This window comes from Anolis sagrei, chromosome Y, assembly GCF_037176765.1.
Source record: "Anolis sagrei isolate rAnoSag1 chromosome Y, rAnoSag1.mat, whole genome shotgun sequence".
In the NCBI taxonomy this organism is placed as follows: domain Eukaryota; kingdom Metazoa; phylum Chordata; class Lepidosauria; order Squamata; family Dactyloidae; genus Anolis; species Anolis sagrei.
This window is the reverse complement of record NC_090035.1, coordinates 68,225,963-68,252,221: the sequence shown is the minus strand read 5'-3', so window position 1 is coordinate 68,252,221 and position 26,259 is coordinate 68,225,963. Positions and strand designations below refer to the sequence as shown.

The following is a 26,259-nucleotide window of genomic DNA, read 5'->3' as shown; positions in this document are numbered from 1 at the left end:
TGATCAGTTTGTCGTTGGTATTTAGCTTGAGATTGCTGATTTTTTCTAAGTGGGCTGAGTCCTTGATGTAGTGTGTTGTGAGCCCAATGTGGCTTTGTAACTGTGCAGCAAGAAATTTTGCTAGGTCGTATGTGGGGGATCCAATGGCACTCACGATGGGTCTGAGTGGGCTGGAGTCCTTATGGATTTTTGGGAGTCCATAAAGCCTGGGCGGAAGGGCTTCTGATTTACATAGCTGTTGTCGTATGTCAAAGTTGATTGAGGAGTTCTTAATCAGTGTTGGTTTTCCTGGTTATTTTGGAAGTTGGGTCTTGCTTGAGTTTTTTGTATATAGTAGGGTCCAGGAGTTTTCTGATCTTCTCCTTGTATTGTTCTGTATGCATGATTACTGTGGCATTCCCCTTGTCTGCTGGCATAATGAGGATATCAGGATCTGAATTGAGCTCTCTGATGGCTTGTCTTTCTTTCCTTGTAATATTACTGGAGGGAAGTTTTGCCTTTTTCAGGATCCTTGCTGCTTCCGCTTGTACTTCTTCTGCTTCTTCCTCTGGGAGGCGATAAATTGCTGATTCAACATTGGCAATGATGTTTTCTACTGGGATCCTGGTGGCGGTTACAGCAAAGTTTCCTCCTTTCGCTAGTATGGATACTTGGTCTTCAGAGAGTTGTCTGTCTGTCAGGTTGATGATGGTCCATGATGTATCCAGTTCTGGTTTCGGCTGTTGCTTTTGGCGTTTGTGGAATTTTTGTTTTTGTCTGTTGGTGTCATACAACAATCATACCATCATACAAGAACCTTGTATGATTTTTACTAAGAAGAATGTATTGTTCAGCAAATGTCTCCTATAAGCTCACTTTTTGTGTATACATCCTGTTTAGTACAGTAGCATTGCTACAGAAGTGATCCCCCATTACTCCTTAGATAAATCTGTGTCCTAAAGGCTATGGTTTTCAATTGTTTCTTAACACTGAGGGAGACAGTAATTAATCCTCCCCCCCCCCCCCCATGGGAAAAGGAACTGAATGAAGAGAAGTTAAAAGGTGAGTTCATCAGTTATTCTGCTGCAGTTCTAAGCAAAAAGTAACTAAAGATGCAGGAGTAGCGACAAAGTCGCAAATTAATGGTAGAAAGAGGCCTTTTACCAGTCTATAACTGGAAGCAAATATCTAAAAGCCGGATCTGAAAAAAGAGAGACAGCAAAGGAAGTAGTACAATGTAATAGGCTGACATGTAGGTCATCTGTATTTGATGAAAGGTTTACAGCCTGCTAAAGCAAATGCATTCTTTAGCTGTATGGTTTGATTTTACATTGTTTTACTGTTTGAATTGGATTATTTGTATCGTGAGCACCTTTGGATATAGATAGACCATATTTTGAAATAAAATTTTGTAAAGCAGGTTTCAGGACGGACAGGGCAAGCTGAAGGTAACAAATAGGAAAATTTATAAGACCATTCACTACTAGTAATTGCTGCTATTATAGAATAGTTGTTACAGCATATGAGTCGCCAATTGGCTGAGAAAGGCAGTATACAAATACAGTAAATAAATAAATAAATAAATATGGGTTGCTTACCTGTAACCGTAGTTTCTTGAGTAGTCCACTGTGAATCGCACATATGGTATTCCTGCGCCCGCGCAGGCCGTTTCGGAACCTTCTAGAAATCAAAAGCAACAATCTGACCCCTCCTACCCCCTCCCTCCCCCCCTCGGGTATATAATGCCCCTGGGCGGAGCCCACCACCAGTTCTCTTCCGCCAAATTGGCCAGAAGGCGTGGCATGACATCCGAGGGGAGGAAGGGCGGGGATGTGCGTATTCACAGTGGACTACTCAAGAAACTACGGTTACAGGTAAGCAACCCATATTTTCTTGTCGTAGTCTACTGTGAATCGCACATATGGTAGACTCGCAAGCTCAACATAGCGGCCGGCGGGGTCATGCCACTGCCGAAAAAAGCACCGCTCTAACGAAATCAGCTTGCCTCTTAGACACCGCATCCAGTTTATAATGCGAAACAAATGTGCTGGGGGAAGCCCAAATAGCTGCCCGACACACCATATCCAAAGGGACACCCTTCATAAAAGCCGCTGAAGCGGCCATAGCCCTTGTAGAGTGACCCCGAACCTGAAGAGGAAGATCCTTCCTCGCTAACATATAACATCGCCGAATAGTTGAAACTATCCACGAAGAGAAGCACTGAGAGGACACTGGGAGTCCCCTGGTATCCTTCCGGTACTTCACAAAAAGTCTAGGAGACTTCCTGAACTCGGCAGACCTCTGTATATAAAAGGCCAAGGCTCTCCTCACATCCAACAGGTGGAGATTCTTTTCCAGAGGGGTCTCAGGGTTCTGAAAGAAGGAAGGTAAGTTCAATTCCTGGGACATATGAAACTTAGTTGCCACCTTGGGCAAGAAAGCAACATCTGTACGTAATACCACTCTATCTTTATGAAATCTCAGATAAGGGGGGTCTGCTCGAAGGGCACACAATTCACTGGCCCTCCTCGCTGACGTAATAGCCACCAAAAAGGCAACCTTCCAAGTAAGGAAAGCTATGTCCGCTGTCGCTAACGGCTCAAAGGGTGGTTTCGTCAGAAAGGATAAAACCAACTCCAAATCCCATGCTGGCACCACAGGCGCTACTGAAGGCCTGATGTTGGAAAGACCTCTAAAGAACGATTTTACCATTGGGTCCGCAAAACAAGAAGGGAGCCCCACTTTCCTTCGGAACCACGAAATGGCTGCCAAGTAACATTTTAGCGAAGAGTTTGACAGCCCCGCTTCATATAAAGAAGTCAAAAACTCTAGGACCAAGGAGATTGGTGCCCTTTCAGGTTCCCATCCCTTCGGTCTCGTATATTCCTTAAAGCGTGACCACTTAAAGATGTAGGAACGTTTAGTAGACGGTCTATGAGCCGCCTCAATAATCGCCAAAACCGATTGAGAGAGAGAATGGGAAGGGATAGCTATCTCAGCTGTACCCGCCAAGCCATGAGTTTCAGAAGGTGCACATCCGGGTACAGCACTCTCCCTTGCTGAGAGGACAGCAAGTCCACCCTGCACCTGATCCTCCTGAAATTGTTCCTGGATAATTGCAGGAGCGGGGCAAACCATGGTTGACGTGGCCACCACGGGGTTATCAGAATGCATGACGCCCTGTCCTCTCGCAACTTGGCCACTGTCCTCAATAACAGGGGAAAAGGAGGAAAGGCATATGTTGCCTCCCTTCCCCAATCTCTCAGGAACGCATCTCCCAGGCAATTCCATCCCACCGAGGTTTGCCATCTCGAACAGAACTTGGGGCACTTCGCATTCTCCGGGGTTGCAAAGAGGTCCACTTCCGGAGTTCTCCATTCCCGGAAGATGCGAGTCGTCTCCTCCTCGTGGAGCGACCACTCGTGGTGACTCAGAGGACTCCTGCTCAATGTGTCTGCGAGGGAGTTTTCCTCCCCCGGAAGATGGGCGGCCGTCAGGAAGATGCCCCTCTGGATGCACCAATCCCATACTCGTAGTGTGAGCTCCAGCAGACACCTCGAGTGCGTGCCCCCCTGTTTGTTTAGATAATACATGACGGTCGTGTTGTCCGTCAGTATTTGCACCACTGAATTGTGGATCAGCTGCTCGAAGGATTTTAGGGCTTTTTCCACTGCCATAAGCTCTAGAGCGTTTATGTGCAGTTCGGATTTTTCCGGAGACCACCTTCCGCTTGCGATGAGATCTCCTATGTGAGCGCCCCATCCTGTAAGTGAAGAGTCTGTTGTAATCGTCCAACATGGGTTGGGCGGTTGGAAGGGTAAACCCATACATACATTGTGGGGGTGTGTCCACCACCAAAGAGAAGAACGGACTTCCTCCGGAAGTGCCAGTCTGGTTTGCGGGTTGTCTCTGATTGGGTTGAAGTTCGACCCGAACCAGGATTGAAGGGGTCTCAGACGCAGACGTGCGAAGGGGGTGACCGATGTCGTGGACGCCATGTGACCCAGAAGAACTTGTATTTGTGTGGCTGAAATGGTAGGTGAGTGCAGAACTAGCTTGATATGGTCCTGGAGAGCGATGAAACGGTCCCACGGCAGGTACGCCCTCCGCGATATGGAGTCCAGGAGAGCTCCAACAAACTGGATACGGCGAACCGGTCTCAGCAGGGACTTCTCCTGGTTGACCAGCAATCCCAAGCGCTGTAGGAGACATAAAACAATACGGACACGGCCCTGTAATTGGGAGTAAGACTTTGAAACCAATAACCAGTCGTCTAAATATGGAAAGACTACAATTCCCAGCGTACGGAGGTGGGCAACGACCACCGCCATACATTTAGTGAAGACCCGGGGGGCGGTACTCAAACCAAAGGGGAGTACGTTGTAACAGAATGCCTCTTGGGCAACCATGAATGACAAAAATCTGCGGTGGTGTGGCGCTATTGACAAATGGAAGTACGCGTCACGCAAATCAATCGTGGCAAGCCAGTCATCACGTGCTAGCAAGGGCAAGAATAGACGACAATGTGACCATACGAAACTTTTTGGTCAAAACCAATTTATTTAAGGCTCTCAGGTCCATAATTGCTCTGTAGCCACCTCCACGTTTATCAATGACAAAATACTTTGAAAAGAAACACATCGGATATTCAGAGGGGTGAACCGGGGAGATGGCCCCTTTCTCTAACAATGTATTGACCTCCTGCGTCAAAACTGGGGAGGGGGGGTAACTTGGAGCGTGCCCACCCGAGGGATGCCTTTGAATTCTATGGAATAGCCCTCCTTGATGATCGTAAGAACCCAATTGTCAGACGTAATATCCGCCCAGTTGTTGTAAAAGGGCGCCAGTCTGTCCCCAAATAGCGGGGGGTCCTGAGGAGAGTCATCCCCAGCAGGGGAAGGGCAAGTAACAATCGGGCCTGTGGCCCGTGAACTCTCAGCAACGGGAACAGTAGCAGGAGGAGGTAAACTAGGGGCAACAGGAAGACGCACATCAAAGGTGCTTCTTTGAGGCACCTTGGTTCTTTGCCTTATTATGATACGGTTGGTATCGAGATCTAGGGGAATAAGAATTCCTCCTGTTCGATTGGTATCTAGAGGAGGACGCATTTCTCCCTCTGAAGGGGCCCTGGTAGTTATTACTATTATTATTAGTGTTCTTACGGTAAGAGTTTGCGGGGCCCTGCCATCTGGGTTTTTGCTGATAGAACGGCTGCCAGACATAGCCAAACTTATTGGCCGCCTGGCGTACCTCTTGCTTTTCTTTGAGGGTGGCATCCGTCTCCGGGTTAAACAACCCCCCTGCATGTAGCGGGAGTTCTTCAGCTAGGGCCCTGCCCTCTTCAGATAAATTCGCCGTCCTGAGCCAAGCATGCCTTCTAATGCACGTGGCCGTAGCGAAAAGGTGGCCTGCCGATTCCGCCAAATGCTTGGCGAAATCCTTCTGGGCTTTAGCAAGTAGGATTCCCTCTGTTTGTAGGGCCTTCGGGAATCTCTGTTCCTCTGCGGGCAATTTATCTAAATATGGCAACACTTGAGACCAAAGGAAGGTCTGATAGCCCGACATATAAGTGGCATAGTGCGCCATTCTCGTAAAGAGACCCGCCGCTATGTGGGCCTTCTTTCCCATGGAGTCTACCTTCTTTCCCTCTCTGTCTGGAGGTGCCGAGAGGGTTCCCTTTGGCCGTTTAGATTTGACCACCTCTGCCACCACTGTGTTTGGCTTCGGTGGGTTATTTACCCATTTCGCATCGGCCAGGTCAATTTTGTATAGGGTGTCCACTCTTTTAGGGGTGGCGGGCACATTTGCAGGAGGCACCTCTAAAATCTTCACCAATTTTAACAAGTATGGTAGCATGGGAAGGGTAGTCGAGGTTGGGGTGACCTGTTCCTCTGAAGGGAACATGGGGTCCTCGACATGCTCCGGGGCCCTGGGAGCAGGGAGGTCTAGTGCCTTCACCATTCTGTCTACAAGTGAAGCGAATTTATTAAAGTCCGGCGGCATCGCACTCGGCTCCCCTGCTGGCTGGGGTCTGCTAGAGTCCTGCGAATCAGCAGAGGAGTCAGAATCCCCTGGGTCCACAGTCATTAATTCTCCATCTGGGGTCGGCACGTCCTGAGAAATGACAGGTGTGGCCGACGGGCCCGGCCGGGCCGGCACTGTTACATTAGTAGCAAGAGTCTCAGAGCGGTCAGCACAATTTAACAGTTCATTACAAGAAGATTCAACAACACATGGACGGTCAACACAATCAGATCGTCCCACCCCAGGTGATGGGTCAGGCAATGCCGGGGCCACACCAGTCCCCGTTGGTGGTGCCACATTGGGATGAGCGAACACAGTCGTTGAGGTGCCATAGCCCCTCTGCTGCACTCCCGGAATTGCGTCCATCTGATGACCCAAAGACCGGGATTGCTGTGTTGAGCATACATAAATGATCCCGGGGGCCCCAGATGCCACATCCCTGGGTAGGGGTATGGAGGTGGTCCATATGGCCCCCAGGCCGGGGCCACTGAGCGAGACCTTCTTGCACGATGGCCTCTCCTCGATCTCCTGGAGCAGGGAGACGAGGAGGATGACGATGATGATGACGATGAGGAGGATGACGCAGAGCGGGACCTTCCCCTCGCTGAGGGTCTGTTGCGGCGGCTCTCACCCCTTCCGCTTCGCCTCGAGGGGGAGCGGGAACGACGGCGCCTCGAGCGTCAGCCCCCGGGAGAGGCCCTCGGTATCGGTGCCTCCTGTGGCAAGGCAAGGCTTCTCACTCCTTGCGAGGGCTGGGGAAGCAGCTCTCTCTCTCTCTCCTCCTGGCAGCTGCTCATCCCCGAAGCGCGTTCTCGGCGCTGGGGGATCGCTCCGCCCCCTGGAAGGAGATCCTCCTCCTCGACACCGGCCGGTGTCGAGCTCATTGGGGCTGCGGCCGGGAGCGCTTCGGGGGAAGTTTCCCCTGGCTCTGCCTCCATCCGGGGCGTTCCCCCAGCTCGGATGGGTGGAGTTGAGCTGGGAGGGAGACCTGCCTGGAGCGCGCCTGGGGACGCCGATCCAGGCCCCGCCCCTCTCAGGAGCAACGTCGACGTCTGGATAGGTGAAGGGAGGGGCGGCGTTGCCGGCGTCGGGGCCGTCCCTGGAGTCGACCCCGAGGAGCGCGCATGCGCGACCGCGGGAGAGGCTTCTCCACGAGGCTGCAGGCCTCCCGCCGGAGGCGAAGACATAGGGCCGGCTGAAGGAGGTAAGGCAGCCGAAGAAGCAGCATTCGTTGGTCTTGCCCCTTTCTTGGAGGTAGGCTTTGTCAAGCTCCCCAAGGGGCGGCCATCCTGGTCTTTCTTTTTGGCCTTCTTCTTGGGCGGGCCACTCGGGGCCTTGGTAGTCGTCGGGGCGGATTGGGGCCTAGGCGGCCCACCGGGCACAGAAGGCATCAAGGCCCGTTCGTAAAGCGCCGCTTTAAGGCGCGCCTCCCGGTTCTTGCGGGTTTGCGGCGTAAAGGCCGCGCAAATGGTGCAGGCCTGGGAGAGGTGGGCCTCACCCAGGCAGACCAAGCAGAGGTCGTGTCCGTCATTGTCCGGCAGGACGTTAGGACACACCGAGCATTTCTTAAAGGAAGAAGTCGCCATGGCTCCGGGAGGCAAAGAATCGTCGTAGGTAGTCCGTAATCAGGGGTACAGATTTTAGGGAAGTCTAAGTCCAGTCCAAAGTCGTAACGATTAGGAAAAAATTAGCAAAAGGTTCTCTAACTGTGCCTACTGTCTGGCGGAAAAAAGAGAACTGGTGGTGGGCTCCGCCCAGGGGCATTATATACCCGAGGGGGGGAGGGAAGGGGTAGGAGGGGTCAGATTGTTGCTTTTGATTTCTAGAAGGTTCCGAAACTGGGCCTGCGCGGGCGCAGGAATACCATATGTGCGATTCACAGTAGACTACGACAAGAAAATATACTTCTAGAACATTGCCATATAGCCCAAAAAAATATACAACAACCCACTGTTACAGCGTTTTTATGGCAAAGCTGCAGAACAATGGTTTATACTCAGTTCAGCTGCATTAGATGGTAAAATACTATCTAAGCCAGGGGTCCTCAAACTAAGGCCCGGGGGCTGGATGCGGCCCCCCAAGGTCATTTACCCGGCCCTCGCTCCGGGTCAACCTAAGTCTGAAACTACTTAAAAGCACACAACAACAACAACAATCCTATCTCATCAACCAAAAACAGGCCCACATTTCCCATTGAAATACTAATAAGTTTATATTTATTAACATTGTTCCTCATTTTAATTATTGTATTATAGTGTTTTTTGCACAACAAATAAGATATGTGCAGCGTGCATTCATGTTTTTTTTCAAATTATAATCCGGCCCTCCAACAGTTTGAGGGACTGTGACCTGGCCCTCTGTTTAAAAAGTTTGTGGACCCCTGATCTAAGCTCTAGTCATCTTATTGGCCAGCCTAAATAAAGACTAAACTGTTGTCTAGTATGCATGTGGAAGCAGTTGTTTTGGACAAACCTGTGATTATTGATAAAATCAGTTGGCAACCACATTTCCAAGACCTTGATGATCTATAACTAAGGACTCTATTGTGAATGTAATAGCAATACACCAATAGCATCCTCATTCTATCACAAGCTTTTAAAAGTTGAATCAAAGTTCCCTGAATTTAACTTAGCGAAGTTTGGAAGTTCTCTGAATACTTGATGTTTGTTAGATCACTGTTTTGTAGCATTTTATACAATATGTGATTGCATGATTTTAATATTCGGCAATGAGAGCTTGCACCTGTTAGTTTACAGATAAACTATTTCATATTTGTTGTTTCTCAGAATCAATGAACGCCAACAAATGTACACATTTGAGATGTTGAAGTAACAAAATAATTGGAAGCTTATAGTCAACATTAGAAATATTTATTTAATTTCAAATAGTTCTGAATATTTATTTCCCTAAATAAACATACGTTACAAATAGATGTCTTTTATTTGCCAAATAACACATGGCCTCAAATGTTTTTGTTTTTTGTATCTCTCCCCCCCCCCCTTTTTTTCTGTATGTTATCATAGTTCAGTCACACAGGTCTTTAGCCAATGTTTCAATAGTGTTACAGATTTGACTAAGCTCAGCCTCAATCTCCTTGATCACCTCCATCTTCTTACAAAATACTTGGAGTTTGTCCTGAACGAGCTTCATATTATTGTCAAGCAGCCGTTCTTCCAAATATTCAGCCAAGCTTGAAACCTTTCAGAAAAAAGAGAAGAATTAATGAGAGCTAAAGATTTTTTTTAAAAAGTCCTTTATGAAGGGCTTGTCCTTTAAAAAATATATTTTTATTTTATCATAAATGATTACATTTATTATACATTTGTTTATAGCAGTTACATATTATTCAACACCGTCTTTAACATATATCTTATTCTTCTGCTTAAGCATTCCCCCCCCCCTTTTTTTCCCCACCACTGTGCTCCCCTCCCCCCCATTTCAAGCCACAACTTGGCTCCGGTCCTTCCTGGAGGGACGAACTCAGATGGTGAAGCTGGGAGATGCCTGCTCGGATCCCTGGCCTTTGACCTGTGGGGTCCCGCAAGGCTCTATTCTTTCTCCCATGCTCTTTAACATCTACATGAAACCTCTGGGAGAGGTCATCTGGAGTTTTAGAGTTGGGTGCCATCTCTACGCAGATGCCACACAACTCTACTACTCTTTTCCACCCAATTCCAAGGAGGCCTCTCGGGTGCAAGACGAGTGCCTGGCCGCTGTGTCTATCTGGATGAGGACGAACAAGCTGAAGATTAATCCCGACAAGACAGAGGTCCTCCTGGTCGATCGTAAACCAGATCGGGGTATAGGGTGGCAACCTGTGTTGGACGGGGTTACACTCCCCTGAAGCCACAGGTCCCTAGCTTGGGAGTCCTCCTGGATTCATCGCTCACGCTTGAGGCTCAGGCTTCGGCGGTGACCGGGAGGGCTTTTGCACAACTGAGACTTGTGTGCCAGCTACGTCCGTACCTCGCTAAGGCTGATCTGGCCGGGGTGGTCCATGCCTTAGTCACCTCTAGACTGGATTACTGCAATGCGCTCTACGTGGGGCTGCTCTTGAAAACGGCTCGGAAATTTCAGTTGGTCCAACGGGCAGCAGCCAGGATGTTAACTGGGGCCCATTACAGAGAGAGGTCAACCCTCCTGTTCAAGAAGCTCCACTGGCTGCCGTTTATTTTCCGAGCCCAATTTAAGGTGCAGGTGCTTACCTACAAAGCCCTGAATGGTTTGGGACCACCCTACCTGCGTGACCGCATCGCTGTCTACGAACCCACACGCTCACTCCGGTCATCTGGAGAGGCCCTACTTGTGATCCCACCCGCATCACAAGCGCGATTAGTGGGGACGCGGGACAGGGCCTTCTACGTGGTAGCCCCCCCCCCGCCTCTGGAACGCCCTCCCGAAAGACCTCAGACAAGCCCCTACACTGGCAGTCTTCAGAAAGAATTTGAAAACCTGGCTGTTCCAATGTGCCTTTTCCGATTAGGAATCCCCCAGTACCAAATCCCAGAAGCACTTTAGTACCGAAATCACCGCACACTGCACACCGCACTTATATTATAATCCCACACCCCTCCGATACACCAGCACTTTTAACCCTGTACCCTTACTCTGGCCGACTCAGTTTTTAATAATGTCTTGTCGTATTGCTACTGTTTTATTTTTCTGCTTAACTGTTTATTTGCTAGATATTGTACTGTTGTATTGTATTGGGCTTCGGCCTGTTGTAAGCCGCATCGAATCCTTCGGGAGATGCTAGCAGGGTAAAAATAAAGTTATAATAATAATAATAATAATAATAATAATAATAACTTTTACATATCATCTGTCCAAAATCTCATTTCTTCTTGTGGCAGTAACCTTCCTTCTTTGTTTTTTAAACCATTTACAACAAATTTAACCCATACAACATCAAAATCACTTTGTTTCCATATACCTTTTTAAACTTTTAATATACATGTAAGCTTGTAATTTATTGTCAGTTTCCATGCTTCCTTGTACCACTCCTCTATTTGTATATTTATTTCTTTTTTTCCAGTTCCTTGCTATGAGCAGTCTTGCTATTGTTAATAAGTTTGTTATCGCTTCTTTATCCTCCTTTTTCAATTGTTTATTGTTATATAGTGATAATAAGGCTATACTAGGACTTTTCTCAATTTTCATATTCATTATATCTTCTATTTCTCTAAATACTTTCTCCCAAAAATTATTTACATTTTTACATTGCCACCACATATATATGTATGTTCCTGGTTCTTGACACCCTCTCCAGCAATCTTTTTGAATTATTTTTATTTATATATGCTATTCTTACTGGTGTCAAATACCACTTCCATATTAGCTTATAATAATTTTCTTTAACCCGTATTGATAAGTTTTTTAAATGTCTTTGTCCCCATAATTGTTGCCACTCTGTTTCATTTATTTTTATCCCTAAATCTTCTTCCCAAACCTCTTTAAGGATGTTATTTTTTGTATTTCCTTCCTTTATTTCAATTATTATCTTATATATTTTAGTAGTTATTCCTCTCAAATTTTCATGCTCTTCTACAACCCTTCCCTTCTATATTATTTGTTCAAATTGGTTAAGTTTGCTTCCATTTTTATTATTTTTCCCCCAATTTTTGAGCCATTGTTCTAATTGTATATAATGGAACCGTGTCAATTTTATTTCTTTAAACTCTTCCATAATCATTTCCTTTTTCATTCCCACCTTTATCCAATCCCATATCTTATCTAGATTTTTCCCCTTAACGTTTTATCCATTACTTTTTAAAGATTTTTTGGAAACTTCTTTTCCATTACAATTGGGGTTATAATTGACCGCTCCGTTATTAACTTTCTCCTATATTTGTTCCATACTTCTAATGTATTGCTCAGCATTGGGTTTCTGATTTCCCTAATTTCTTTTCTCGTGAACTGTTTAAAAAATATATTCCAAATTTCCTCTTCCACTTCTTCTGAGTCATTACTAAGCCAATCTGTTACCTCTTTTTTAACCATTCCTTCTATAGCCAATCTTAATCTACTTGCTTCATAATATTTTTTAATATTAGGTAGTGCTAGTCCACCCTCTTTTTGAGATCTATACCATAACTGTTTATTTAATCTATTTCTTTTACTACCATTGCAGTACTTGTTTATCATCTCTTGCCATCTATTAAGTTCTTCTTCTGTGATTTGAAGTGGCAGCATCCTAAATATAAAATTTATCTTTGGAAGTATTTTCATTTTTACTAATGCTATTCTTCCAAACCAAGATAAGCGTATATCTTCATACTCTATTAACTTTTTCTGAACCACTTTCCTCAATGTTACTACATTTTCCTCTTCCATTTCTTTTAAATACTTTGTTATTATTACTCCCAGGTATTTTAATTTATTTATTTACTTTGCTTATATACCGCTGTTCTCAGCCCGGGGGCGACTCTTAATTAATTATTATTAATTATTAATTAATTATTATTAATTATTTATTAATTAATTATTCTTAATTCTTATTCCCATTTTACTCTGTTCTATAAAATCTTCGTCTTCTTCCTTTGTATAGTTGAGTAGCATCATTTCTGAATTATTCCAATTAACTTGTAAGCCTGTTGTTTTCCCAAATATCTCCAAATGATCTTTTATTTTATCCATTTTCTTTACTATATTTTCTATAAATAGCAGTGTGTTGTCAGCAAATAAACTCACCTTGTGTTTCTCCTTTTTTCCTAACCCTTTATGAAGGGCTTGTCCTAAGTTAAAAGACTTTGACAAATTTTACTTCTCAACACTTGCAAACATATCCACGTATAACCATATGAGAATTTAGTAATGGCTACATTGAGTAAATATCATAAAATGACATGAGACAGTGTGAGTTGTTCGAAAAGATGATGGTGCAATATTAGGAAATGAGGGATACCGCATTACAGGGTGTTTGACATAATCAAGTAATTTACAGCCATGATTTTTCATCGTCATGAACTATGGTTCTTGGAGATGTCCCATACATAACTTGAGGTCCACTTTTGGACAAATAACAACAATGAATAGTTACGACCATACATCAGTGGAATGACTGGAAATTTAAGGAGCAGCGGTGCAGTTACAATCCAGCCACCAATCGTGTCCTTTGAAACAGTGCAAAGGTTGATATTTATAGACTTAGCAGCTCCTGTGGTGTAACTTTCAAGTCACCAGAAGGGAAAAAAGGAAATTGAGCAGAGAGCAAGGGGAGTAGTAATACTATGAAAATAAATTTGAAAAATTCCATTCCTGGTTTGAAAGTATTCTTTCCCTTTTAATTGTATGGTGCTTACTTTAAAATAAGTTGTTATACTCCAGAAACTTCATTTTTGTGGCTGCCACAAACTATGTTGAATTGGTTGGGACTCTGCAAGATAGTCACTGGACAACTATAGCAAAATGTGCTGCAGGATGTTCCGCAAAAACAAAGTTTGTACAGTTTAATAAACTTTTCCATATTTTTATGTTAGAACCAATTAGGAAATTACATTTATAACCCAGGAACAAAAATCGTGTTACATAGTGTAATACAAATGCCAGAAAGAACATTTGAACATTTCTTTACATGAAAAAAGTCAAATTATATTAAAGAACATACTGAAAAGAGGAAGTAGGATGGATGCTGAAAGGATTTTCAGTGTGGAAAATGGGAAAGATGCAACCATATCTGAATTTTTGGGAAAAAGATTTTATGAGCAAGTAAAAGATTCTGGTGACTAATTTCTTCTACAATACTTGGCGTTATTGAATTTTCAGTATTGCTTAAGTACAAGAAGCCAACTCAGAACACTAGGAAATAGGAAGAAAATACAATAATTTAGGGGACTTGTAGTTATTCTTCCCAATTAATAAGAATGCAACTTGTGCATTATAACTATATCACTTTACCTTTATCCAAAGATCTTCTCTGAACTTAATCATGAGCTCAAGATCTTTCTTCCGATCCTCATTGATTTTGTGTATTAATTGTTGAGCTTCTTGCTCCAGTTGTTCAGCCTCTTCAAGCAGATTAGCTGACATAGCAGCCTCTAAAAGGAGAGAGAAAACTTTTAGGGCATGGCAATACAATCCAGTTATTTTTTTTAATCTTTGTTAATTTTTGTTTGAGTAACTGGTTTATGCAAAATCCAGGAATAATCCCAGTGAAACATGCACCAGTTGTGGACAAATTAAAACAGGTTATATAGCTTGGTCTTAAGCACAATGGCCCCTGTTTAAAAGCTTCTACAGAAGGTGCCTCCACCACACTCTAGGGCAGAGTTGCACTGATGAATGGCTCTGACAGTCAGGAAGTTTTTTCTAATGTTTGGATGTAATCTCCTGATGTTGTTGTTTTTTAATTATTATTATTTTGTAGGAGACTTGTCCCATGTCTCTGCACGAGGAGGTAACGCTGATAGAGGGAGCTCATCAGCGCTTTCTTTAGATTTGTACCTTCAAACTGTCGGTCTTTAATCCTGCCGTCACAGGGGTTTAAACCGCTGTGCCCCCGGGGGCTTTAATCCAAACGTTAAAGTGTAATAACTGGATTTGAGCTTGCATCTCTTAAGATCCAAAAAACCCCATCGATTTCACCCACCGTTTTGTCTTATCACCCATCTATGGATGTATCCATATATTAGGCAACGGGGGGGGGGGGGGGGATCAGTTATGAGGCAAGAAGAGCGCCGGGCTGCACTGCCTCTGCCCCTCCCTCGTCACCTGGGAGGGGTGAAAGAGAGCCGGCTGTTCGCGACTCGTTCCGGCCCCTCCGTCCATCGGGAAGGGGCCGTGGGTAGAGCGCTGCGCCATGTCCCGCCGCCTCCCTTCCATCGGGAGGCTCATCCAGCTCATCCAGCCCCTCCATCCCATCTAGGAAGGGGCCCAGAGAGAGCACCAGCTACTCCGCCGTCACCCCCTCCCTTGTCATCTGGGTGGGGTGAAGACTGCTCCAGCCAGCTGTGGCCCTTGTCGACCCTCTTGCACCGAGAAGGGGCTGAAGAGCTCCAGGAAGCTGCTGGTTTAAGTGCACTGGGAAGGAATTTTATCGCCATCTGACTCTTTTATTGTTTTATGTTTTTGTTTTGTTTATTATTTTATTCTTACTTTATTTTCCCACTTTCTCTTTTTGGCTAGTGTTATTTTGGTCTTAGATTTAGGATAGTTGGCTATATGTTGTATGTTGTTTGTTTGGTTTTAATTGCTGAGTGCATGTTAGGAGGTCATAGTGATTCATAGGTTTGATATCAGAGGATTGGATTGCTGGGGTGGGTCAGGGAAGAGGCCCAGGAGAGCGCATGAGCCTGTCTGTGACATAGAAATACTATATAGGAAGGTGCGGATGGTAGCCGAATGTGTTTAGGGTTGTGATATAGTGATTCATAGGAAGGAGTGGATGTTTGTTGGGTGTGTTTAGTCTAGTGAGAGAGTGAGTCGGCTTAGTCTAACTGCCCGAGTGATTTGTGGGAGTGGGTGTAGAGTGTGACATAGGAAGTGTGCATGATTACTGGGTGTGGTTAGTTTAGTGTGTGCGAGCGTAGGTTAGTGTGGCTGGTAGAGTGTATTGTGGGAGAGAGAGGAGGGTGTGGATCCTTGGAGTGCCTGGGAGTGGCTGGTTGTGTTGGTAGTGAATGTGATTGAAGCGAGTGGGAGTGCCCAGATTGAGTGTTGTGAGAGCTACCTTTAGACATAGGAATGGATGAAGCAGAGCCTCATGCGAAGAATGATCTTTTGCACTTTTACGACCTCCTGAGGGAATCGTTTAATCATGTGTTATTACAACTCAGGTTTTTAAACGAGAAAATGGACCACCTCCTTAGAGGTTTTGCCTCTTTCTCAGGAATCCCTGTGCAATCCTTTCCCCCAAAGACTGAGAACTCTTTGTGTGCAGATCTAGCTAAGGACTTGTGCCAAAATGGGGAGAAAGGCACGTCGGATCTTGGGGATCTTGGGGCTGAACGAGGAATGAATGATGAGTGGACTGAGGGAAGGGGAGAACTTTCGGGCAGTCATAGGATTGAGAACATCGTGGAGTGGCAGCGGTCTGTGAAGGCCGCTCAGAGGACGATCAATAATACAACAACAGATCTTTTGGTTCAGCCAACCGCAGCCTGTGCTAAGGATCAACATCTACAAACTGACATGTTTGCGGTGGACATTGCGGACCAAATGGTTAACAGAGGCAGATGGACCTCTAAGAGGGCAGTTTGTAACTCCTTGGCCCAAATCCTGGGTAAAAGACCACAGGAAATAAGACTAGAAGCCATAATGTGGTTATGGAGGGACTACCAATCATCTGACCGTTCCTCCCGTCTTCAAATAACACCAGAAGACAATTCATGGCTCGGAGAGCTTATGGCAAAGCGCTATGACTTAAAGAAATGGGGCATTACCATTAGGAGGGTAGTTGTGGACCCTCAGATATGCCCCTTATTTGCCTCCGGGGTTCCTTCTTGCCATACCCCATCAGGTCCCCGTGCATCCACAACTAGCTCACCGGTTAGGGCCCCCCTCCTGGTTCGTATAATTTTGAGACTCCATCTGTCCCGGTCGCCCCCACTCAACCAGCTACACTCCTTCGCTCGAGAACCCTTCCCTTATTCAGTCCACTCAGCTCCCTTGATGTTTCGTTATCTACCTCATCATCAGAAACATCCCTTCCCAACGCCCAAGGGAGATTATTCCCCAGCCCGACTCCTTCTTCTGAGAGCTGACTAGTTACAGATCCCGGCCATGCAGGGGGGGGGGAGGGTTCCGGAGGAAGGGGGTGCCATTCAAGTCGTGTGGGGGAGGAGATCTGCAGGTCACCGATATCCCAGGGAGAAGCGCAACAGAGTCCTTGCGACCCTGGGAAAGGTGGGTAGTGGTAGGCTCCTTGGCAACCCCCTTGGTCTTAAGGTCCTGCTGATTAATGCCAGATCCGTTAATGGTAAGACCGCGGCCATCCAGGACTTGATCCTGGATGAGAGGGCGGATCTGGCATGCATCACCGAGACCTGGTTGGACGAGCTGGGGGGAGTAAATCTCACTCAGTTGTGTCCACCAGGTTTCGGAGTGCATCAGCAGGCCAGACAAGGGGGGCGGGGAGGAGGGGTCGCAGTAGTCTTTCGGCAATCCATCGCCGTGATCAGATGCGCTGTTCCGCAGGCTTCTGGTTTTGAGTGTGTCCACTTGAAAGTGGGGAGCCGTGACAGTGTGGGGTTTCTGCTGGTGTACCGCCCACCCCACGACCCAGTAGTCTCCCTGTCTGAGCTAGCGGAGGTGGTCTCTAATTTGGCCTTGGTCTCCCAGCACCTGGTGGTGCTGGGAGACTTTAACATCCACGCCGAGACCACCCTATCTGGGGCAGCTCAGGACTTTATGGCCACCATGACGACAATAGGACTGTCACAAATAATATCTGGTCCCACTCATCAAGCTGGACATACTCTTGACCTTGTTTTCGTGGCGGACAACGAAATGATTAGAGTGGAAGATCAAAACATCCTTCCGGTGTCATGGTCTGATCATTATCTGATCAGTTTTAGACTTGCTGCGACTCTTAACCTCCGCAGGGGTGGAGGACAGATTAAAATGGTCCGCCCTAGGAGACTGATGGATCCGGGTGGTTTCCTGAGGAATCTTGGGGTTCTTCCTGCCTTGGAGCCTGGCGATTCCATCGACGCCTTGGTAACTCTCTATAATGGGGAGATGTCCAGGGCGTTAGATGCGATCGCACCCGAACGCCCCATCTTGTTGCGCCGTGACAGGCCATCTCCCTGGTTCACCAGGGAGCTGTCTGTGATGAAGCATGCGAGAAGGGGGCTAGAGCGCAAATGGAGGAAATCTCGAGTCGAGTCTGATCGAGCACGGGCTAAAGCCTCTCTGAAGGCATACTCCGTGGCTATACAGGTGGCCAGGAAATCATTCACGACCACCCGTATAGCGTCTGCAGCAAATAGATCGTCGGAGCTGTTTCGGGTCGTGGGGGAACTCCTCCACCCACCTGTGGTGGAGGAGCTCACTGATGACCCAGCAGCTCGGTGTTGCGATTTCGCACACCATTTTGCAGATAAAGTCGCTCAGATACGTCTCGAGCTTGACTCCACTTCTATCGCAGTGCCAGAAGAGGTGACGGAGGCATCTGCTTGTCCAATTTTGTGGGATTCTTTTAGGCTTGTTCTTCCTGAAACCGTAGAGGAGGTTCTTGGGGCTGTGAGGGCGACCACCTCACCTCTAGACCCATGCCCATCTTGGCTCATTAAATCAGCCAGGGAGGGGCTGGTTGACTGGTTTGTATTGATTGTCAATGCTTCGTTGGAGCAAGGGATTTTTCCATCTGGTTTGAAACAAGCAGTGGTTCGTCCACTCCTCAAAAAAGCCTCCCTTGACTCCATGGTGCTGAATAACTACAGGCCAGTCTCCAACCTCCCTTTCTTGGGTAAGGTGCTGGAGCGGGTGGTCGCCTCGCAGCTCCAGGGCTTCCTAGACGATACCAACTACCTAGATCAGGCACAGTCTGGTTTCAGGCCTGGTCATGGCACCGAGACAGCCTTGGTCGCCTTGGTGGATGACCTCCGCAGAGAGCTGGACAGGGGGAGTGTGACCCTGCTGGTTCTCCTGGACATCTCAGCGGCTTTCGATACCATCGATCATGGTATCCTTCTGGGTCGTCTCTCTGGGATGGGCCTTGGGGGCACGGTTTTGTCGTGGCTCCGGTCCTTCCTGGAGGGACGTACCCAGATGGTGAAGCTGGGAGACGCCTGCTCGGACCCCTGGCCTTTGACCTGTGGGGTCCCGCAGGGCTCTATCTTGTCGCCCATGCTTTTCAACATCTACATGAAACCGCTGGGAGAGGTCATCCGGAGTTTTGGAGTTGGGTGCCATCTTTATGCGGATGACACACAACTCTACTACTCCTTTCCACCTAATTCCAAGGAGGCTCCTCGGGTGCTGGACGAGTGCCTGGCCGCTGTGTCGATCTGGATGAGGAAGAACAAGCTGAAGATCAATCCCGACAAGACAGAGGTCCTCCTGGTCGATCGTAAACCGGATCGGGGTATAGGGTGGCAACCTGTGTTGGACGGGGTTACACTCCCCCTGAAGCCACAGGTCCGCAGTTTGGGTGACCTCCTGGATTCTTCGCTTACACTTGAGGCTCAGGTGTCGGCGGTATCCGGGAGGGCCTTTGCACAATTGAGACTTGTGCGCCAGCTGCGACCGTACCTCGTGAAGGCGGATCTGGCCGGGGTGGTCCACGCCTTGGTCACCTCTAGAATGGATTACTGCAATGCGCTCTACGTGGGGCTACCCTTGAAGACGGCTCGGAAACTACAATTGGTCCAGCGGGCAGCAGCCAGGATGCTAACTGGAGCTCATTATCAAGAGAGGTCAACCCTCTTGTTCAAGGAGCTCCACTGGCTGCCATTTATTTTCTGAGCCCAATTCAAGGTGCTCACCTACAAAGCCCTGAACGGTTTGGGACCACCCTACCTGCGTGACCGCATCTCCATCTACGAACCCACACGCTCACTCCGGTCATCTGGGGAGGCCCTGCTCGTGATCCCACCTACGTCGCAAGCGCGCTTGGTGGGGACGCGGGACAGGGCCTTCTCTGTGGCAGCCCCCCGACTTTGGAATGCCCTTCCAAAAGAGCTTCGTCAGGCCCCTACTCTGGCAGTTTTCAGAAGGAACCTAAAAACTTGGCTGTTCCGATGTGCCTTCGCAGATTAGGAATCCCCATCCCAAGTCCTAGATGCACTTTAGCACTACTAATGTTGCTGCACACCACACCTCTAATCCTACGTTCCTCCTGCCATCTCAGCACTTTTAACTCTGTACCCCATTGCGCTGGCCGAACCAGTTTTAATAGTGTCTTGATGTATTGTTATTGTGGTTATTTGCTTAATTGTTTGATTTGCTTGTCTATTGTTGTGTTATGTTTTCTATTGTATTGTGTTTTAAGGCTTCGGCCCGTGTAAGCCGCATCGAGTCCTTCGGGAGATGCTAGCGGGGTACAAATAAAGTTAATAATAATAATAAGAATAATAAGAATAAGAATACTGGAGTTTTGGTATCCATATTGATCAAACTCTCCTGTATTTGTTTATATTATTGTTATTATTATAATAATATTATTGTAATTATAATATCGCATTGCCCGATTTGTTATGGGTTGTGGAACATGGTGAAGCTATATTTTGACAAATATATCTTAAAATGTAAACTCCAGGCCTAGGCCTCAGCCTTTATGACTTATTTGTATCATTGTTGTTTAAAATTATATATCTATATCAACAAAATTGTAATGATTGTTTGAGTATATAAAGTTTATATACTTTACAAAACTCTGGGCCAATTGACACTACATTCAGAACAGAAAACTCAACTGTCAGAGGTAATAAGAAACGGGGGGGGGGGGGGGAAGGCGGCTATCCGGTCTATATAATACATTGGCAGCTGGTCCCGAGACAAAATGGCTGCCGACCATGTCGTCAAAATGGCTGCTGACCATGTCATCAAAATGGCTGCCGACCATGCCATCAAAATGGCTGCCGACCATGCCATCAAAATAGCAGCCGACCATGTGGCTAAGATGGCTGCCAGCCAGGTAGCAGAGGTGGCCACCAAACAGGCAGGCAAACCGGTCATGGCTCAACGCAGCCATTTGGCTGCGGGCACACGTCTGTTGCGCCCCATTTTGTCACAACACCCTGAGTGGGACAGCCTGGCCTGCAGGCCACAAAAGCATTCCTCTGTGGAGGAAAGGCCGAGCCCCAGCAAGCCCTCACTAGAAAGGAATAAGGAGGGATAATGGAGAAAGACCACCTTGAGGAGGAGAAAGCGACGGGGACTGGGAGCCAAGCCACCTCCCACCCAGGCAGCGGATCCAAGCTGGGCCAGAGAGGGCAACCGGGGGGAGCCACCAAGCCCCCTCCCACGTGCCCCGGGACAGACCTCTGCGCGCCCTCCTCCCTCGAAGTTGTGTTTCAGAATGAGGAAGGGGGCAGGCCAGTGCCTGGAGCCGGGCACCGCCACCTTCCAAGTCAGACTTAGGTTGACCCTGAGTGAGGGCCGGGTAAATGACCTTGGAGAGTCGCATCTGGCCCCCGGGCCTTAGTTTGAGGACCCCTGATATAGATGTTTGGAGGTCACCACAACATGAGGAACTGTATTAAGGGGTCGCGGCATTCGGAAGGATGAGGACCACTAGTGTAGATTCAAAATCACAGTTATGAAGTAGCAATGAAAATAATGCCAAGTTTGGTCCAGATCCATCACTGTTTGAGTCCACAGTGCTCTCTGAATGTAGGTGAACTACAGCTCCCAAACTCAAGGTCAATGCCCCTCAAACCCTTCTAGTGTTTTCTGTTGGTCATGGGAGTCCTGTGTGCCACGTGTTGGTTCAATGCCATAATTGGTGGAGTTCAGAATGCTCTTTGATTGTAGGTGAACTATAAATCCCAGCACCTACAACTCCCAAATTAGAAAATCCATTTTTTTAGTGATGGTCACTCCTTGGGGTAGTAGGTGTATTGTGTCCAAATTTGGTGGCAATTCGTCCAGTGGTTTTTGGGTTATGTTAATCCCACAAACGAACATTACATTTTTATTTATATAGATCAGGGGTCCACAAACTTTTTAAACAGAGGGCCAAGGTCACAGTTCCTCAAACTGTTGGAGGGCCAAATGATAATTTGAAAAAAACATGAATGAATTCCTATGCATACCACATATCTTATTTGTAGTGCAAAAATCACTTTAAAACAATGCAATAATTAAAATGAAGAAAAATTTAACAAATATAAACTTATTAGTATCTCAATGGGAAGTGTGGGCCTGCTTTTGGCCCATGAGATAGGATTGTTGTCGTTGTTGTGTGCTTTCAAGCCGTTTCAGACTTAGGTTGACCCTGAGTGAGGGCCGGGTAAATGACCTTGGAGGGTCGCATCTGGCCCCCGGGCCTTAGTTTGAGGACCCCTGATATAGATGTTTGGAGATCACCACAACATGAGGAACTGTATTAAGGGGTCGCGGCATTCGGAAGGATGAGGACCACTGGTGTTGATGCAAAATCAGTTATGAAGTAGCAATGAAGATGAAGCGCCTCCCAATCATCGATGGAATCATCGATGACCGGGACATCTCAAAACCGTCTCCCAACACCACACGTGTTGGTAAAATCAGAAAGATGGATACCATCTGTTTCAAGTCAAACCACTGTATAGCCAGTGAGCCCCCTTTATCTTGGGTCAGTACAAAAAACACTTGGCTCCCATCTTGATTTAGCCAGCTTCTGGACATCGCCACCAACATGCCACCCACGGCAAGGAATCGATGACCGGGCATCTCCAAAACAGCCTCCAATCACCAAACGTGTTGGCGAAATCAGAAAGCTGGATACCATCTGTCTCGAATCGAACCACCGTGTAGGCAGTGTCCCCTTTTTCTTGGGTCATCACAAAAAACACCTGGCTTTCACCTTTATTCAGCCAGCTTCCCGACATCACACCAACATGCCACCCACGGCATGGAAATATAGTTGACCAGAACATCGGATGGGGATTTGCCCCTGGCTGCAACAATAAAGGGATACAACCATCCCAACATCAGCCTCTTGCATCTCTTCATTCACTTGTGACCATTAATAGGCCCTAAATGGTCATCTAGGGGACTCCAGTGAGCTTGATACTTGTCCCTGTGGGCATAGCAAAAGCACTATACCAAAAGGTGAGGGGACCTCCATACGTGACCAAAGCCCCTGTTCATGAAACCAGTTGGTTGTTAGAAGAAAATGATATGAATGGGTTTCACTTGTGACTCTCTCGGGGTTGAATCGTATTCCCGCCTGATCGTTTGATATTTGGGCGGCCCCGATGGATATAAATATATCTCAAGTTGTGTATCTCAAGCCCATAAAGAAGGGCCTTAATGACCATTGTCCAACATTAATATTTGTCAGCCAGCAAATATCATGGTAAGAAAAGCAGCTGTCACAAAATAAAAACCATTTGAATAGATTGGGTAATGGCCCTAAGCGAGTAGGTGCTCGTGTCGCATCCGTCACTGGATGGTGGAGCCCTTTGTCTCTTGCATGTTTTATGGGTTCTGACCAAGATCTGTAATGTTTAGAGCTTTCTCAGTCATTAGCCTTTGTTCTGGGGCTTACTCCTCAACCCAGGAGACACTATATTACTAAGAGAGAGCCCTGATCCTTCTTCCCTTTGTGAAGGCCCCCAGCTATGGGGCCGATACAATCGAAAAATGATTTAAGGCTACATAATATGGCCACAGCTCGCTAATTGTTAATGGTTTTTCGTTATGGTTTCCATTTCAGATAAAGCCTGATCTGCAAAATTTAAAATTAATTAACGTTTTCCCCTTTCCAGGACGTACGGGATACTTATTACACACACACACACATATTTATAAGCTCTGAAGTAGACACTTCAAAACATGTCAGCCATAAAGCCCTATAATACTATCTGGTGATTTCCATGCTGTAGTTAACTGAGATCAGTCCTATATATGTCTAGTTGGATTCTGTTAACAACTTTCAGTTGCCTAAGACTACCATGGGCTAATGACAAAAATTAATGAGAATGGGGGGCCTCATACATTTTCGGATATAAAGATTGGCCCATTGCATCGTCATCTCACGCTGCCTCCTTCAGTTTGACAAACCCGTCGGCAGGGTTTATATATTTAGTTTGTTTAACCACGCCCTCAGTGACTTTTATAGATTAATTAAACAAAAAAGGAAAATTGTTCTAAAGTTGTAGTGTCAGGCCAAGCCTTTTTTGTTTTGTGATGTCATCTCACACACACACACGGTTGCCCCATTTGGTCAGAGTGATATATTTGACCAGAGCTGACCTTTGGCTGGTTAAAATAAATTTAAAACTCAATAGCGTCTCATCCTGGAGACAGGGCTAGAGACAACATGCTAGTGGTGGCCTTTGAGGCTCCAGGGTCACCACTGGTGATTTATTTCAATGGACGTAGGTGGACTGAATGTTTTCCAAAATAAAATGTATTTTTTACTTTGCTGTTTGGGTTATCCTGGAGCTCAGTGCAATGGCTGCTGCCAATCAATACAGCATATGGAATGGCTTCAGTGACCAGGAGTAACTTTATTTATTTTATAATATTGTGTATGCTTATTATTTATTTACAGTATTTACATCCCGCCCTTCTCACTCCGCAGGGGACTATGTACACATATATGGCAAACATTCAATGCCAATTTGACATACAACGTATACAGACATACACAGAGGCTATTTAATTTTTCTTGGCTGCCAGGGGAGCTGTCTCTTTCATCCTCCATCTGCGACACTGATGAAGTACTTCCGCATTCCCCTCATGGTTTTGCTGAAGTGCTTTGCTGGAGTCTTTTTATGGCCTCATTAATTTAGCCTCCCCACACAAGGTGGTACCTAATTTTCCTACTTGACAGATGCAACTGTCTTTTGGGTTGCAAAGGTCAACAACAGGCTACACAATTGGTTGGAAGCCCACTCCAACCCGGGCTGGCTTCGAACTCATGACCTTTTGGTCAGAGTGATCTTAATGCAGCTGACACTCAGCCAGCTGCCCCACAATCCCATATATTGACAGTCATTATTGTTGACATTGTGTTGTAAAAATGGTTAAAAAAGCAAATAAATAAATAAAATTAGAAATAAAACCTTAGTTAGCCACAGAAGGAATTGGCCGTCTGCAAGGACGTTGACCAGGGGAGGCACAGATGGTTTGATGTTTGTTATCCTTGCGGGAGGCTTTTTCCATGTCCCCGCATGAGGAGCTGGAGCTGATAGAGGGAGCTCATCAGCCTCTCCCCAGATCCGAACCTGCGATCTGTCGGTCTTCAGTCCTCACAGCCCAAGGGTTTATAAATGTGTTTTTAAATAAAACCAACATGCATTTGTGACGAATGATAGTAACATGCGTTGTGGCTAATTTATTCATAACTTAAAACAGTAAAAACCTGGTGAGTAATTGGTGTGATTCACTTTCATCTATGTGCTGTCCAAAACAGCCTAGGTCGTGCAGCCACTGTGTAATTAAGTGGCTGTCTCGGTGTCAGTCAACCACCATAAAATGGCTGCCAGCCATGGGGCTATAGATGGCTTCAGTATATAAAATGGCTGCTGCAGCCAAGATGGACGACTGCCACGTGCACAGTGATGTCCTGTCCACAAGCAACTGGCATCATCAGGCAACCAGGAGGCCAGCCAAGAAGCTCCTAAGGGTGGATGGAGGGTGTGCCGCCAGCGCTTGGCCTAACAGGCAGGTCAGATCCATAAGCGCTGAGCCAGGGCAGAAAGGCCCCACAGCCAACATGCCTAGCGGTGAAAGAAACAGGGTGGGGGAGGGGCCAAACAAGTCCTATCATTTGAAGTCCTATCAAGGAAGCAATTGAACTGAAAATAAAGCGAATCACACTGGCCTTAACCCAGTTTATTATAACTTTGTGTCTTGCCTTTTATTGAAATATTAATGACCATTCCTACAAGGGAATTTGGTTCTGTCTTTGCTTTTTTGGCTTTGCCCTGTAACAGTTAAAAGAAGTTTAAGAGGATGTCCTTTCACAGCTTCAAAAAGTCAAAACCAGGCAAAGCCAGGGGAGGAGACAAGGGAGGAAGGCAGGCTGGCAGAGCCCTGCTAAACCACCAACCCCCAGCCCAGGGGAACAACCTGGGGGGGGGGGATCCTGACTCAGGGGCAAAGAGGCGCTGGGGGTGCCAAGGCAAGGGAGCTGCCACCCCCCAAGGGCCCAGAGACAGACCTTGAGTGTCCTCCCTGGTCCACATTCAGCTTCAGAATGAAGAAGGGGGCGGGCCAGTGCGGAGAGCAAAGTAGAGAGCTTAAGGAGCTGGGCATGTTTAGCCTGAAGAAGAGAAGGCTGAGAGGAGATGTGATAGCCATGGATAAATATGTGAGAGGAAGCCACAGGGAGGAGGGAGCAAGCTTGTTTTCTGCTTCCTTGGAGACTAGGACGCAATGGAACAATGGCTTCAAACTACAAGAGAGGAGATTCCATCTGAACACGAGGAAGAACTTCCTGACTGTGAGAGCTGTTCAGCAGTGGAACTCTCTGCCCCGGAGTGTGGTGGAGGCTGCTTCTTTGGAAGCTTTTAAACAGAGGCTGGATGGCCATCTGTCAGGGGTGATTTGAATGCAATATTCCTGCTTCTTGGCAGAATGGGGTTGGACTGGATGGCCCATAAGGTCTCTTCCAACCAAGCTTTGAAGTTGCAAGGCTATTCAATGCCAATCAAGGGGGCT

The 26,259-nt window shown here is 46.7% G+C and overlaps 1 long non-coding RNA gene across 1 annotated transcript in view; it reads right to left on the bottom strand.

The window, feature by feature from the left end:
* Positions 1 to 8,857: 8,857 nt before the first annotated feature.
* LOC137095451 (uncharacterized) overlaps positions 8,858 to 26,259 on the bottom strand; it is a 29,443-nt gene continuing 12,041 nt past the window's right edge. The window contains exons 2-3 of the long non-coding RNA XR_010908846.1: positions 13,900 to 14,039; positions 8,858 to 9,201 (exon numbers count right to left, since the gene is read on the bottom strand). This is a non-coding gene — a long non-coding RNA (uncharacterized lncRNA). The remainder of the gene's footprint in view (positions 9,202 to 13,899; positions 14,040 to 26,259) is intronic.